This window comes from Dromiciops gliroides, chromosome 1 (genome assembly GCF_019393635.1).
Source record: "Dromiciops gliroides isolate mDroGli1 chromosome 1, mDroGli1.pri, whole genome shotgun sequence".
Taxonomy (NCBI): Eukaryota; Metazoa; Chordata; class Mammalia; order Microbiotheria; family Microbiotheriidae; genus Dromiciops; species Dromiciops gliroides.
The window spans coordinates 474359878-474376421 of record NC_057861.1 but is presented as its reverse complement, the minus strand read 5'-3'; the positions used below and the strand labels follow the sequence as shown (position 1 = coordinate 474376421).

Below are 16544 nucleotides of genomic sequence, written 5' to 3'. Positions count from 1 at the left end.
ATAGCAAAAACCAACATCAAAAGATATCACATAGCTCCCCAGTTTGAGCACTACAGAACTTATGCCATATCACCAGCAGAGCAAAAACAAACTTATAACCATGTCAAATAGCAAGCCTCATACATTTTACCAAAAAATGAGATTTTTTTAATCCATTGAACAAATAATTAGTAACTTTGAGTCAACTCCTCCACCACTGTTTAAGTTAGAAGAGAAGCCATTCTTCTAACTATGTTAATGTTATCGAATTTTGCACTATAAACATATAATTAATTTGATATTGATTACACATAAAGCTTTACCAATTTAGTTTGAGGCTATCTCAAGCTATGTTAGGCTAAGTATTATTGTTAGAAGTCCTCTAGGTGGAGAAGTGATTTTTGACCCAGCCAAAAACTCCATACAACTTAGTCTAATGCTGGAAGAGTTTGTCCCATATCAAGTCTTGGAGAGTTTTCACAAAGAAAGTTAATACATTGAAGGGAGCACTGAGAATCACAATCCACAAGGTTTTCATAGTACTTGATATATACTATGGACAGGAGATAATGTTAAGTACTCTATAAACAAGAGCTTCTTATAAACAATTCTGAAAGGCTGTTGGACAGGAACACTAGATGATTATCTAAACCTACTCCTATCAGTTTAAGAAGTCAAATCTTCACAATTATTTCCCTTTGTAATTTCTAGTTCTCAACTAAAATTAAATAAAAACATAAATATCTACTGCACTTCTAAATGAAGTTTCAAACATATAAAATCAATCCTTTAACAAGTGAATACCAAAGTATACTGATTTTTAAAGAATTTGTCATTTTACCAGTTGTACTTATACAATGAATTATCTAATCAATATGAGGTATTATCTTAATTCATATTATACATTGGTAAACTGAGGTAATTTGCTTTAAGACCATAAATTAACAAATTCTCAGATCTATGAATTTTTCCAAACTTTGTCTTAATGCCAAATAGTACAAATTCTTTCTTATGAAAAACATAAGGAAAAACATTTCACTTAAAATGAGACAGGAGTACATTCAATTATAATTGGATTTATTTCCAACATGGTTGGTTGTACAAACTCCCCACTTAAACAAAGCCAAACTTCCTTCAAACCTTTCCTTCAACATCTTTTCTTGTGTATACATCTCTCCCATGGTTTGAAATCCTACACCTTTCTTATTTATTCTGATAATATTTCAGACTATTATTCTCTAATTGGACACAGATGGTGGCAACAGTGGGAGGGGAGGCTGGGCCCAGGAAGTGGGGCTCCACACTGGAACAGACTCCTTCACAGTTATTTTCCTTCCAAACAAATAGCTGATTGGAGATGGGAACCAACTAGGACTACAGCAGAGAAGTACAGAGGCCACAGATGCATTGCAATTAGGAATTTCAACAGACTATATTAGTAGCAGTCGCTATGTGATGCAGCCTCATGATGATACAGAAGACAGCATGAATGATCATGAAGACACAAAGGTTTAAAAGAGAGCTTTAGAGAACAAGACATCTACCTTCCCATCACCAATGGGATAAGGATAATGAAGGATGCCATACCTCAGACAGGGAAGATTGCTAAGGATGCTAAGGAGTATGTACAAGAGTGTGTGAGTGAATTCATCAGCTTTATCACATCCAAAGCTAGTGAGAGCTGTCACCATGAGGAATAGAAGACCATCAATGCAGAGGGCATTCTATTTGTTATGTCAACTTTGAGTTTTGATAGTTATGCAGAACTTTTGAAGCTTTACTTTCAGAAATGCACAGAGGCAATGAAAGAAGAGAAGGGAATTGGTGGAGCAGTCACAACCATAGAGAGACTGATAATGTCACTGAAGAAGCTTTTACTAATCAATTACCAGCTAATTTAATAACCAGAGATGGCAAGCAATAAAATGTTTTGCAGTATATAATATCATATCAACACGTTTCTGATGTTCAACAGATTCAGTTCTGATGATTTCAAGAAAAGTTGGAACTGAGTACATAAAAAGACAGGAAAGAAGTAGGCAGTTCCAAAGCAGAGACTTTACATACAACACCATGGGGAAGAAAAATTTCTGTATATTAAATAGCTGCAATATAGCTTCCCTGATGCTTGACTAATTGATGTGTAATTCCAACTGGAATAATTTTAATGAAAAAAAATAGATTTTAAAGGTAAAAAAGATTTTTGTTGTGTACAGGATTTTTTTTGCTCTGTATGATTACTGTAAGCACTGTATATTGCAATTTATTTGTGTCAGAAATTTTCTTATTTTCATATTGAATCATGTTACTTTTTATAATTCTAGTAAATAGCTGGGTTAATTCATGAGGTTTGTCCTTTTAATAAAATATGAAGGTAAAGTTCATTTTGAATGCAAGTTGCCTTTGTTATAAAATCGAGTTGGTCTTGGTTATATAATGTCTTGCCTGTTAACCTTAAGTAGATTTTTAGTTGTTGAAATATTTATTGTAACTTAATTTTAAATAATCTATCTTTCCTTCCTTCCTTCCTTCCTTCCTTCCTTCCTTCCTTCCTTCCTTCCTTCCTTCCTTCCTTCCTTCCTTCCTTCCTTCCTTCCTTCCTTCCTTCCTACCTTTCTTTCTTCCATTCTTTCTTTCTTTGTTCTTTGGTAAACCATTTGTGACCTAAGTGACTATTTTAGGGGGAAGGGGGTCTTCTGTATAATTTTGAAAACTAAATGTTAATCCCTAACCAAGCATTGTCCAACCTATTAAATTCAAAGATCCCCTATTCCCATTAACAGTATTCACAACAATTTGAAACACTTTATATTGTGCCTGTTAATAGTGTTATTCTGACTTAGTTATTAAAAGTCTTTATTTGGTCAGATTAATCTTTGAGTTTCCCTAATTTATCAATATTATTATTATCTCATTAACATGTTGAATTTAATTTGGTCATAGCACTATTGAAGTAACTTTTTTTTTCATTTCGTGTATGTTTTGTTTTCCAAGACAAAATCTTAAAATACAACAATGTCTTCTTCTAGAAGTTTTATAGTTTGGTGGCAAATGAGTTTTTGATTTTACTTTTTAATTGTAATGTTCAAGTTTCCCGTTATACTAGGGGAACTTTAAGAACTGTTAACTGATACCCTCTGTACAAATATATTTGGTCCATGTGTGAGCAAACAAGTGAGTGAATGAATGAACTGATAGCAGATGAGTTTAAATGGGAAAGAGAGGGCTCAGACGTTGGGTTTCTTGTCTCTGTCTTTGCAATAAACTCTTATATTTTTTAAAAACCTATTTACCTTTTGGCTGGTCCCTAATTCACACAAATCTTTCTCTTTTCCATGAGTTAACACTTAAAACTATGTTTGGTGGTCAAGAAGCTAAAAAGTTCTCCAGATTCAAATTCACGATAATCTACAAACCTTAATTTTGGGGTTTCATTAAACCTGGATTTATAATTTTGAATATTCAAGATCAATTCCAAATTAAAGTTTTAGTTAGTTAAAAACAAATTACTTAAAAGCAGGTAATAACAATCAAGCTGTAGTCATCCTCTAACTGCCTTTCTGTATAAATCACATTTCTGATAATTCTGCTTTTCATGGCAGAGATATTTGTATAGCTCAGTGAGCAACATTATCAAAGAGAAAGGGGAACACATTAATTGGTTGGTGAAGGGAGAGTCTTTGGAGAAAACGCCATCAAGTGCTCTTCTAAAAGTGTTTCTGCTTTTTTTGTTTTACTACCTTTGACTCCCATTATCTGTAAAAATTCTTAAAGGTGACCCAGGCTTAAAACTTTTAATTTCCACTACAGACAGAATCAAAGGAAAGTGTATAGCTCTCACCACACACTCCCCTTTCCCACTACTGCTTGGACTATGAGGGTGAGAAGAAAAGATTGTGGCTTGCTTTTTACTCATATGCACATGCACGCGCACACACACACACACAGAGCACACTTAGCATTCCACAAAGGCAGAAAAAAGTACAAAACCTATAACCAGCAGTCATCCTTTTGGAGGGACTTCTAGCTTTTAAAAAAGTATTATGAACATTTAGCAAATGTCAACATTCCTTTTTATTCCTATTAAATACTTTTTAGATACATATCATATTTAACTTTTCTAGAATTCTAGTCAGGTAATTAAGTTTCTTGCTTATTTTTAAGGGGTTAGATTTGTCTTAAAAATAAAAATAAGAGCCTCATGGAATAGAACTGTGCTTAGCACCAATACTCTGTGGTAAAAAAAATATGAAAGTTTTTTAACAGTCGGTTAGGATAACTGAAAGACGCCAGTTTTTTTTTAAGGACCACGCTTTCGGGGAGGAGACCAACAGCATGAGCTATGCATGCCAGTCCGCCTGCTGCGCACGTCAGACTGCCTGCTACACACTCGACTTCCGGGTGCGAGCTTAAAAGGCAAGGAGAGAACGGAAGTGGGGACTTTTTCCTGCTCTGCTGGTCTCCTGACTGCGCTTCACAGGCTGATGGTGACGAGAGTTTGACTGGGCCCAGCTTGAGGTTAGCAGCAGCACATACTTGACACGGTCTCTCTCTCTCCCCAAAGGTGGCCTTCGGGTTTTGGTGAGATTTATACGGAATATAGACTAAGCTTAGACTTAAGACGATTTGTATTGTATTTCTACTTTCCTATCCTTCTAATCAACATCACCTTGTGACTACCATACAATAAAAGCTCTAACTAGAAAACCAGAAGCTTCTTCCATTTACTAGTCTGGGAGATAAATTAAGGGAAAGGTTAAAGAGGGGAGATTTATGATCTAATATCCAATTTTAAATCTCACAGTTTGGCGACCCTGAAGGGACCTTAAGGACCCTCCCACCCTCCCTAGTTTGGCCACAAGCCAGCTAATTCAGTGGATTTTCCAAATACCCCCCCACACACACACACCACGGACTTTCCCTTTGTCTAATCTCCCTTAAAGACTTTAAGCCTCTAAAAGCCTTGTTTTAAAGGAAAAGCCAGTTCAGTTTAAAATATGATTGAATATGTCATTTTCCCTTTGGTTTTTTCAGTTTTTTGCACTGGAGCGTGTTGGGGTACCATACTGTCCAAATTTAGACATCTAGTTTACTCGGTATTCCTTCATTTTGTTATCGGTCTCCTCCTCACTCACACGGCAAAATCTTTTTGGTATAATGGTAAGAGTGTAACTGTCTCCACTGAAAATGTGTTTAATATTAGTAGGAATTTTATGCCTGCAGTTGAAATAAATTATAATACCATACTCACGATAGTTCACATGACTATAACTCTCATTATGGGTATTATCATGGTTGTAATGTGGAAAGAGATTAAAGGTAGACCACGTGGCAAGAGAGACACTAAGATGGCTCCCTCTGCTGAAAGTAACCCAGCCTCACCACATGGTGAGGGAGACGCTAAGATAGCTCCCCCTACTGGAGGTAACCCAGTTACAGAAACAGATATTGGCCAGTCTTTAGAATCAAATCAGCTAAAACTACTTCCATTGCAGGAAGATATAGAACTTAATAAAAAGGGAGTGTCACTTCAGGTTAGAAAATATCACCCCTTTACAGCAACTGACTTGAGCTCATGGAAAACAATCTTCCCTAGTTTTGAGAAACACCCAAATGGTGTAGTTTCATAGTTAAGGACTATATTTAATATATATCAACCCACTTGGGCTGATGTTACTTGCCTTATGGAAACTTTACTCTCCTACCCCCAATTTTTTCTCTTCTCACCCAGACTTCAATCCCAAAATCTTATGCTTTCTTTCATTCCTTTTAAATTCCTCTTCATAATTCCTTCTCTAAGTTGTCTTGATTTATTACTAATTGCCCCTTATATCCACTGCCCTCTTATTCACCTTTTCCCCTCTATCATTTCCTTCCAATATCCTTGTTGAGTTAAATGCAATTCTACATAAAAACTTCATGCATGTGTGGGCATTCTACCCTTCTTTGACCAGTTCAGATGAAAATGAATTTCCAGTGTCTGTTCCCACAATGTCTTCTTTGTTTGCATACTTTCTATTTTAACCTCACAGTTATTTAAGAAAATAAGCTAAAGGAGTTATTGAGAAATGAATTAGAGACTTGATTTCCCTGAAGGTTTGATTTACCTTGATGACATCACTGTATTTGAGAAGATCCTTATAGGACATCAGGAAAGACTATTGATAATATCAGATTGGCTAGAGGATAATGGCCAAAAATTTTCTAATAATAAATGTCATATTTGTAAAGTCTCTGTAAAATATGAGTTACATTGTATCTTGAGAAATTTAATATCCAGAATGGACCTGGACAAGAAAGAGGTTCTTCTGACTTGGTCATGTCCAAAAACCCTTCAATGTCTAAAAATTTTTCTCATATTTGACAGTTATTATTATTGAAAATACACTTGAAAATATGCTGCTATTCCTAAGTCTTGAATGTCTTCACTTAAACATTTATGATTGAAGAGGCACAGAAGAAGAAAGACAAGAAATATAAAGATCTTTGGAGACCCATGGACTGACAGATGTCAACAAGCTTTCAGAGGCCTGGTCAATTGCTTTACACTTCCACCAATATTAGCTTATCCTTACCCAAACAAAATCATTTTTACTTCATGCACAAAAGCCAGGTTGGAGTTCTTGTGAGTAGTACTGTACCAAGAGAGTGATGGTCACATGAAACCAGTTATATTTGCCAGCAGAGGCTTGAATGGCAACAACAGTCATTATTACTAGTTTCTGGTTTCAATAGTTTCAGATATCAAGAATAGGGGAAATATGCCTATTAAATAGTGCAAAGAAATGACAAATTGTGCTCCATATTTGAAGAACAGAAGTACTATCCAACCTTTGGAATTTGTCAGCATTGTATTTCTATTTCTGGAAGAAATTAGTAAGAACCTAAGTCATATATGGGTGGTGAGTGACCAATTTATAAGATATACAAAAGCATACCTAACCATGAACCAAAATCTTTCTAACATTGCTAATGTCTTTCTCAGTAGACAGACTTCCTTAGAGGATCAATTTGGACCAACATAGAAACTTTTAAAGCATGATTCTGAAGGAAATGCTAGGTTTGGCTAGCATCAAGAAGTCTAGGCAAAAAATAAAAAGGAATGCACAATCTGCCAGAACTGTGCTGAAATAACTTTTCAACAATCGCACTCATCACAATGAGGTGCTGGAATAGATTTCAAAAAAGGACAAAATGTAATATTATATTGTAAAACTGACATTTTACTTTGACAATAAATACCATTTGTTGTACCTATTTAGTAGAAATAATATATTTATATTGTCCAGAAATTTTATTTTTCATCATGATGGTGAGTCACTCAAGAAGTCAATAAGCATTTAATAAGCACCTATCATGTGCAAGGCACTAGGCTAAATACTGAAGGTATGAAGAATGGCAAAAAAACAAAACAAAAACCACACAGTGTTTTCCTAGAGCTCACAATCTAATGAAGTGATGCAATATGAAGATAAGAATCTCTCCTTAATCAAGAAGGATATAAGCACATTACAATGTATATATATATATATATATATATATATATATATATATGTGTGTGTGTGTGTGTGTGTGTGTGTGTGTGTGTGTGTGTGTGTGTGTATATATATATATATACATATATATATATATATATAATACATATCTGTGTATATAAAACTAAAGGAAATTAGTTACTTGAATCTTTACATCCTTAAAAAAATGATAAAGCCCATGGCCAGGAATATGCTGAATTGCAGAAGCAAAGAAACCATATATGACTGAAGGAGGAGCAACTCACTGTCCTGACCCTGTAAAGACACCTATGTATTCTGGTGATGCAATTGCATTGCTCTTGGGTCAGGCCCCATGGTTCTTTCTTGGGTACACTATCTCCTCCAGATGATATAATATTGTGTGCATAGTTTCTACCAGACACTGCTTCACTCAACTCAGTGTCTATGCCTAAGGTGTCTTCTCTGTCAGAAGTTGGTGAGGAAATTGAGGGAATTGAGGGGATTAGGACAGCAAGTGATCAATTATTGGAATTAAATGAACCCCACTAACTTCATTTTGTTATCCAATTCTGGAGTTAGCTCAGTTCCTTTTCTTTTCTTTTCTCTACTTTCCTTTCCTTTTCTTTTTTAGTTCCATTTCTTTCCAGTTATAGATCTAGTCTAACTTCTGTCTTATGAGAAAACTTTATTCAATTGTGGGAATCAGAAAAAAAAACTTACTGTATTATTTTAAGCTAGCCCTAATTGGCTGAAAAGCTAGGCCAGCTCTATTTGCTCCTTATAGACCCTTAACTAAGTACCTAGGTTATGCTGACCATAAACCCAATCAAATCCAAAGACTGATGCAGTTTTCTCACAATTGTAAATCTTAAACAACCCCTATATATTATCTGAAAACTGACACTGTACTTATTAATCACTTATTTTTCCATGTTCCTTTGCGTTTACAGATACTTGGGAGGAGTGGGACACCTCTTTTTCTAATTTCAGGGAACAGCATATGTTCAATGTCCTCCTCCTGACTTGCAACGTACCTAATCTTTCCACCAATTAGAAAGCAGACAATCTAATGTTGTACTGTTTCCTTTTAATGAATTGGCCTTATTTGATTAATTGTTTTTAATATATAAAAAATCTGTCTCCCCTGTATTCAGGGCCTAAGGCCAAGCTGATGAGGTTTGGTCTCAGGTTTTTGGGCAATTTTCATTCATTGCTTAATAAATCAATATGTTCAGAAGATAGAACCTGTTTCCTCAGTTATTTCATCATTCAACAGCCACACTGGTCTATTGTTCATGTAGTCACCACTGAATACTGTGAGACCTGATTCAATGGGACATATAAAACTCTATCTTACCACATGTTTTCACTGGCAATCCCTTGGCTTCCTCAGGAGGAGTGGACTTTTTCATGCCTTCAATTGAAGTCCTAGGGCCCTTTTCTTAAAAGCTCCTTTAGAAAAGTAGCAGTTCATGATTCAACCATAGGACTGGCAGAAATTCTACTTAGTGAGAAAAATACCTTTTCTAACCTTTTTTTTTCCCTTAAGGAGTTGTAACCTTTTATTCCCTTCAGATTCTTGGTTACAGAGTCTCTCATCTATAAAAAGAGATTTTTTTTTTTTGCTTTTTTGCCTCTGGCACTACTTCTTTGTAATAAAGAAAAGAAGCACTCATAGCTAAATTGTTCATGTCCTCAGGCTCAAATCTGTCTTTTGAACTGCTGCTTCCTGGCTCACAACTTGAGTGTCTGTCAGGCACTGCACTCTGCAATATAGGATGCATTATTTGTGCCCTTATTTTTAAAATCTGAAAATTTAACTACATATATCATTACCCTCATAAGGACTCCTCCAACAATCTTAAAGGGCTATGGGGGTTTGGTTTCTCCTAATTTCTCAGCCACAAATCACTCCTAGTTTTCCACATAGATAAGTAAGCACAGGAAAGGCAAAGAGATAAAACTAAACTCAGGAGGCCATGTCCTTGTATCTCCTAATTTGTCCCATTCAGGGCTTTTCATTACTATATCTGGCCATACAAAACTTAAAGTCAATCCCTCAACTTTCCTTTCCATCAAAAAATACTACAACTCTTATCTTCAAATTTACATTTGCTTATTTCTTCTGGGGGAAATTGAATTATTTTGGGGAGAAAACTAATAATATTTTGACTTAATTTTAGCACAGTAAATACTATAATAAAATTTAATCATCCCTATAAATCAGAATAATTTAAAACTTAAAGAGAAATCATAGTAATAAACTATTAGATCATGAAAAGACTTTAGAAATGATGAAATACAACACAATAATTTTCTAGGAAAAGGATGGGAAAATTTCTAAAAAGTTTAGCAACTTTCTCTAGATTCCCAAGATTCCCAAACTATTGATCTTTCTATGACCTCTCACAGTCTCCAGAGCAAACAATCTAGGTGGAAAACAAGACTATCTCACATAAAATAGCTAGAGAACATTAAATAACAATGCATATTCAAGAGGTAACTGGGGAAATATGACCTAAAATTATAGGATTAGTTCAGAAAAGAAAGAGATGCTTTTAAGGTTCAGAATACTCAAGGAAGACTCCCGAAGGAATTGGGACACAAGCTAGGTGAGTAAGATAAAGTTAGTCAGCTAGGAAATGGTACAAATCCACTTCTATTTGTATCCTAAGTTTTGTCATTTTGTTCATCTCTTCCCCTGATTTTTCTGTCTTGCTTTAAAATAGATGCCAAAACTCACAGATTACAGAAGGGTATCTATCCCTTCACACACGCAAGTGCTTTACTTTGCCTAAACCAGGTCCAACCTAGAAGAATTATTCAAGTCATGCCTGCCCTATCCTAGCCTCAGCAATAGTCAGGGAAAAGAACTGTTGTCTCAAGAAAAGTTCATGTTTTGAACTCTAGAATATACCCTTTCAATAACCATTCTATGAAAATATATTATATGAGCCCTCAAGACACTTAGGATCATGTTAAATATAGTTAAGACTTTCTGATTATAAAACACACTAATAATAGAATTGGGATAATTGTATTAATTATTTTTTCACATCACTGTCATTGTTGTGGGTTTTTTCCAGTTAAGCTTTGATGTATGTTTCTCAAAAAGATTTTCAGCATTCTCATACTATTTTGCATTTTGATTTTGCAATTAAAATATATTTTCTCACTGGACATATTTTAATTCCATTCTGAGATTTAATGTGTTTCTCCCCATTGGAATTATCATTCCTGACTGATACAGACATTTCCATGAGATTTAAAATACAAAATATATAGTGTCCTCACTTAAAATAATATTGACTGTTGCTTATTAACAGTTAAAATTGTAAGTTGTTGATAACTCTGCTACTTAATTGTAGGTGGCATTGTACTGATTGATGTATTTTATAACTTTATGTGGCAATTGTTGGTTTATCTCTTCAGTTATTATTGTTTTTGTGGATTTTTTGTCTATTTGATTTGGGTTTTGCTCCTTTGTCCCACTACTTTTATTTACTTTATGGTCTTCCAAGCATGGTCATTTGCTTTTGTATTTGCTAACTAATTTTAGTTGAAATTTTAGTAGAGAGTATAGTTTCAGAAAATAAGTTTGCAACAATGAATATATTAAAACAAAGGGACCTTTTAATACTAGGAGTAGATGTTGAGTATAAAAATAAGGACATTATAAAAACATTATAAAAGAAACATAAAATTTGAGATTTGGTGATAATTAAAAATTGCAAACTCTTTTGGTGTTCTGTGATTATATGTGGGTAATTCTATTAGAGACATTTGAAGAGAAATATTAATATCCTTTAATAGAACTAAGAGCATATGTCTTAAGTGATAATAATATCTATATTTGAACTGTGTCAGAATAATACACTTTTTTGATAACCAGTCTATGACAAAATATCATATGAATGCTCAAGACACTTAAGATCACTTTAAATATTAAGTGATGCTTAAAGTTTGCTAAAGAAGTTGTTGGAGTCAGCAGGATTGCAGACTGGGGGTCTAGTATGTAGAAATCCAACAAATATCACTGGGATGTTAGCATTGAATGGAACTAAGTCCAAACTATTCAACAATCTGAGATTCAATATCTGGTCACCCTGACGATCCATATACCCTGTGCAGAAGTGTCAAAGAAGAAAGATATAAGTAATGGCAGACAGATTCTCCAAATAAATGGACACATACACAAAAAGCTGCATTTTGGTACTTCTCTAGTACTTGCAGTATGGACTGGTTGGTTGAGGGAGAAGCTTAGCAAGAATATGTGCTTTTATTGAAAGAGTAGGATTATTGGTTGTTTCCAAGGAATACTTTACAGGAACCACCTCACTGCTTCATTACCTTTAAAAAATTTAAATCATTTGTATTTTATCACCTTCATTTTTTAATTTGTACCTTCCAGGTTACCCCACCCAAACAGCTGTTGCCAGTAACAAAGAATCAAAAGGGGGAGAAAAATTAAAATATAGTTTCAGCCTATCAGCAATAATGACCAAAAAATAATTTGTATGTGATATAACATGTGATCCTTAATACCCACAGTCTCCCACATCTGTAAAGCAAGGAGCTTCACTTTCTCTTCTTGGAAGCCAAACTACAAAGGGATTATAATTATACAGAATTGATTTTAGTGGGGTTTTGCTATTATTAATGTTGTTCTTTATATCTACATTGTAATAATAATGTTATATTGTTTTCTCTGATTCTGCTTCATTCACCTTTCATGTAATGTATATATAATTTTTCCCCTCAGTAGAATGTAAGCTTCTTGGGGTCAAGGATCAACCTATTTTGGCTTTTATATTCCCAATACTCAGCACATAGCATGATACTTTATATATAATAGGCACTTAATTGTGCTTTTTGAATTGAATTGACTAAAATAAATGGCAGGTATGATTTCTGAGACATTATAAGTGATCTTTGAAGGGCCAGTGAATAGAACAGACACTGGGTTTGGTGAAGGGGAAATGTTACTCTAATTTAAAAAAAGAAAAGAAAAAGAAAGTGAAGTCAACAATCTATATTTCTTAAGGATAAAACTCCTTCATTTCAATTTCTAAGAGAATTCTAGAACTAGATCATTAATGTAAATCTCTAAAATGAAGTGATGATCACAAAAGGCAGTTTCATTAAGAATTATTATTCACTCTATGAATACTAAAATTGTTGTTGTTAAATGAATCAAAGAGAAACAGGTCAGCTATTTTTCACAGTTGTGGCTAGGATATGAATTCTTAACCAAACAAATAACTGAAGTAATCACAAACAATACTATCTTTCATTTGGACTTCACCTTGAGGAAAAGACAGGGACGTGTGAGTTAGGCAACAGATAAGTTTGGAATTTATTGAATGGTTAAATCAAATACTAGTCATTAAAGATTTTGTGACAACTTGGAAGGAAGTTTCTAGTAGAGCGAACTAGGAATATGCATCTTAGCCCTTTGCAACATAGAGATAAAATCTTAACAATGTCTTAGATAAATACATATATATCAAACTTAAACTTGAAGATAGCACAATATTTGTATGGATGATATATTGGATGACAAAACTTGATCAAAAGAGATATTGATAGGGCTTAAATGTTACATTAAATCTAATGAGATGAAATGTAATATGTTATACTTGAATTTAGGTTCGATAAATTAATTTCAAATATATAAGATAGAAACTACATGGCCAAATAAAAATTCAACAGAAAATGGATCTGAGGGTTTTAGTGGGCTGCAAACCCAATATGAATCATGTGTGAAATGATAACCAAAAACTAATGTAACAATTAAAAAAATTAAATGTCCTTCTACTGAGTAAACCCAGTCTACTAATACTGATTGGATTTTTTTCTGCAGTGCAATTAGGAGTGAAATGACTTGCTCAGCATGACATGGCTAGTATAAGTCAGAAGCAGAAGTAAAACCTCAATTTTTCTAGCTCCAAGATTGGTTCACCTCTATCTACTGTACTATTCTTCCTTTAATGTCTTCTTAAGATGCTTTACAAGAGGAAGAGTGTCCAGAATAGTGAAACTAATTATTTCCTCACTACATCTGGTCAAACTACATCTAGAAGATGGATTCACTTCTGAGGGGCTCAGTCATTTTGCTCTATAATCTTGCTAATTGTTATAAAAAACCCTGTCAACCCTTACTTAAAGTCTGGTCATCAAGAGATAATATTGACTCAATTTATTGATTACTGCTGGCCTAACTAATAAATTGATCATGCTCAGAATTTTACACCTCAGTTTACCTTCAATTCTACCATAATAGCTTGACAACCATGAAGGGATTGAGGGTAAGAAGCCGATCCTTGGAGGAACTTCTTACAATGGTCCCTCCAGAGCACTCAGTTGACATCTTCACCATGGAGATTTCTCCACAGAGGATTGCACTGGAACCCTGACTATCCCTTAAGTTCCAGCCTTTCTGAGCCAGGGTAAGCCCCAACACTGTTGGGAAAGCTTGAGCTTTGCTTATTTGTCTTGGTGTCTTGTCTGTGTTTAAGTGTGATTTGGTAATAATTGTCAGCAAAAACCTGGAAAATTCACCTAAAATACTGGCCTTTGGGAGAAATTTTCTTTTCTTCAAAGTAGATTCCCACTCAGGCTGAGAAGTGATCAAAAGACACATGTCAGTGTTTCCTATAAGGAAGTCATAAAATAAGTCCCTGTTCACTCACTGCCATTAGCAGGAAAGGAAGGTCAAGTCCTCGGACTATCACTATCATTTGTGAGTAATAAGAATGACACTTCCCATTCAAATGGGGTTAAGGAAGCACCATGTCATAAGTAACCATTATTGGCAACTAGCACATACAGCAGTCAAAATAATTATAGTTACAGGCAGTGTTTCTGATAAAGGCCTCATTTCTAAAATATAGAGAGAACTCAATAAAATTTATAAGAAAACAAATCATTCCCCAGTTGAGAAATGGTAAAAGGATATGAACAGGCAGTTTCCAGATGAAGAAATTAAAGCTACCTACAGACATATGAAAAAATTTTCTTAATCACTACTGATTAGATAAATGCATATTATAACTATTCTGAGGTACCACCTCACACCTATCCAATTGGCTAATATAACAAAAAAGGAAAATGGTAAATGTTGGAGAAGATGCAGGAAAACTGAAACAGTAATACATTGTTGGTGCAGTTGTAAATTGATCCAACCATTATTGAACCATGCCCAAAAGGCTATAAAACTATGCATACCCTTTGACTCAGCAATATCACTACTAAGTCTATATCCCAAAGAGATCATAAATAAGTGAAAAGGAACCACATGTACAAAAATATTCATAGCTCCTCTTTTTGTGGTGGCAAAAAATTAGAAATTGAGAGTATGTCCATAAATTGCACAATGGTGAAACAAGTTGTAGTATATGAATCTAATGGAATACTATTGTGCTGTAAGAAATGATGAGTTCAGGCATATTCCAGAAAAACCTGGAAAGACTTACATGAATCAATGCTAAATGAAATTAGCAGAACTAAGAGAAAATTTTTCACAGTATAAAAACATTGTGTAATTATCAACTATGATAGACTTTGTTCTTCTCTGCAATACAAGGATCCAAGATAATGCCAAAAGACTCAAGATGGAAAATGCTCTCCAGATCCAGAAAAAACAAACAAGTCTGAACGCAAATTGAAGCACACCATTTTCACTTTTGTTGTTGGTGGGTTTTGTTTATTTGTTTATTTGTTTTTCCTTGTGCTTTTTCCCCCTTTTGTTCTCATTCTTCTTTCACAACATGACTAATGTGTAAATATGTTTAACATAATTATAATGTATAACCTATATCAGATTGCTTGCTGACTTCAGGAGGAGGGGGAGGGAAAAAAAAACCTGGAACTCATAATCTTACAAAAATGAATGCTGAAAACTATCATTATATGTAATTGGAAAAAAATAAAATAACATACTATTAAAAAAGAATAACCACAGTTAGTGACTGATAAACCAATAGTGGATTCTTCCCAGCCAAAAGGGCCAACTAAAAATAGAATTTGAAAAGATTAAATTGAATGTTAAGAGAAGTCTCTCTAGCCATTATGCAGGAATATCCTTACTCTAAATAATTTAAGATATATAAAACTCTCAAATGGTCCCAGAATTCATCCTTAAAAAGGAAACATTTATTTATACAAAATTTTCTTTTTTTAAAGCAACTTTGTTAGCAAGTGCTTTTGTCTGTCTATATCATCTTTCTCCCATCATAGTTTATCCTCAGTGGCTATTATATCCTATGAATGATGTGGAATGTTGCTGTATGATTGACTATTCCAAATAGTAAGTGTGACTCTTACCTAAAACCAAAGAGAACTAAGGATGCTTCATTCTATCACACCTATGTCAAGCCATTTGTGTCCTTAGAGGTACAGTTTTGATGTTATAACCATGTCCCTTCTTCTTTCATAGCAAATATCTCTAACTAGGGCAGGTAAAGATTTATTTACTTTTTAAATATAATGAATCTTGTTGCAGTATGTCAGCACCCCCCCCACTATTACAATGAGGTACAAGTATGAAAGTATGATTCATTACAATCTGAATTTGTAGGCAACTAAGTAAATAAATCTGGCTCAACTAGCTGAAGTAGTAGATAGAGTGCTGGGCCTGGGTTTAGGAAAACTCATCTTCCCTAATTCAAATCTAGCCTTAGACACTTACTAGGTATATGACCCTGAGTAAGTCACTTAATTTTGTTTACCTCAATTACCACTCCAGTATCTTTGCCAAGAAAACCCCAAATGGGGTCATGAAAATTGGATATGATTGAAACAAATGAAGAAGTCAAGTCATCCCCTTGCTAATAGTTATATATTCCTGTATAAAATAAGGTCCTTGATATATCTCAGAATAGTATGGGATTAATTCATGCCCATTTGGAGGAATAATCTATTTAACCCTACAGGAAAGTAGGAGGGGAAGAGGATAAGGAATGAAGGGTGAAAAAAAGGAGTGGGGGGGGAGAAGATAGTCAGAATTAAAACATTTTTGAGGAGGAATAGGTAAAAAGAAGGTAGAAAATAGAGTAAATATCATGGGAA

At 34.3% G+C, this 16544-nt stretch overlaps 1 pseudogene; it reads left to right on the top strand.

Moving 5' to 3' along the window:
* Positions 1-1383: 1383 nt before the first annotated feature.
* LOC122736815 lies at positions 1384-1966 on the top strand (annotated as a pseudogene).
* Positions 1967-16544: the final 14578 nt, after the last annotated feature.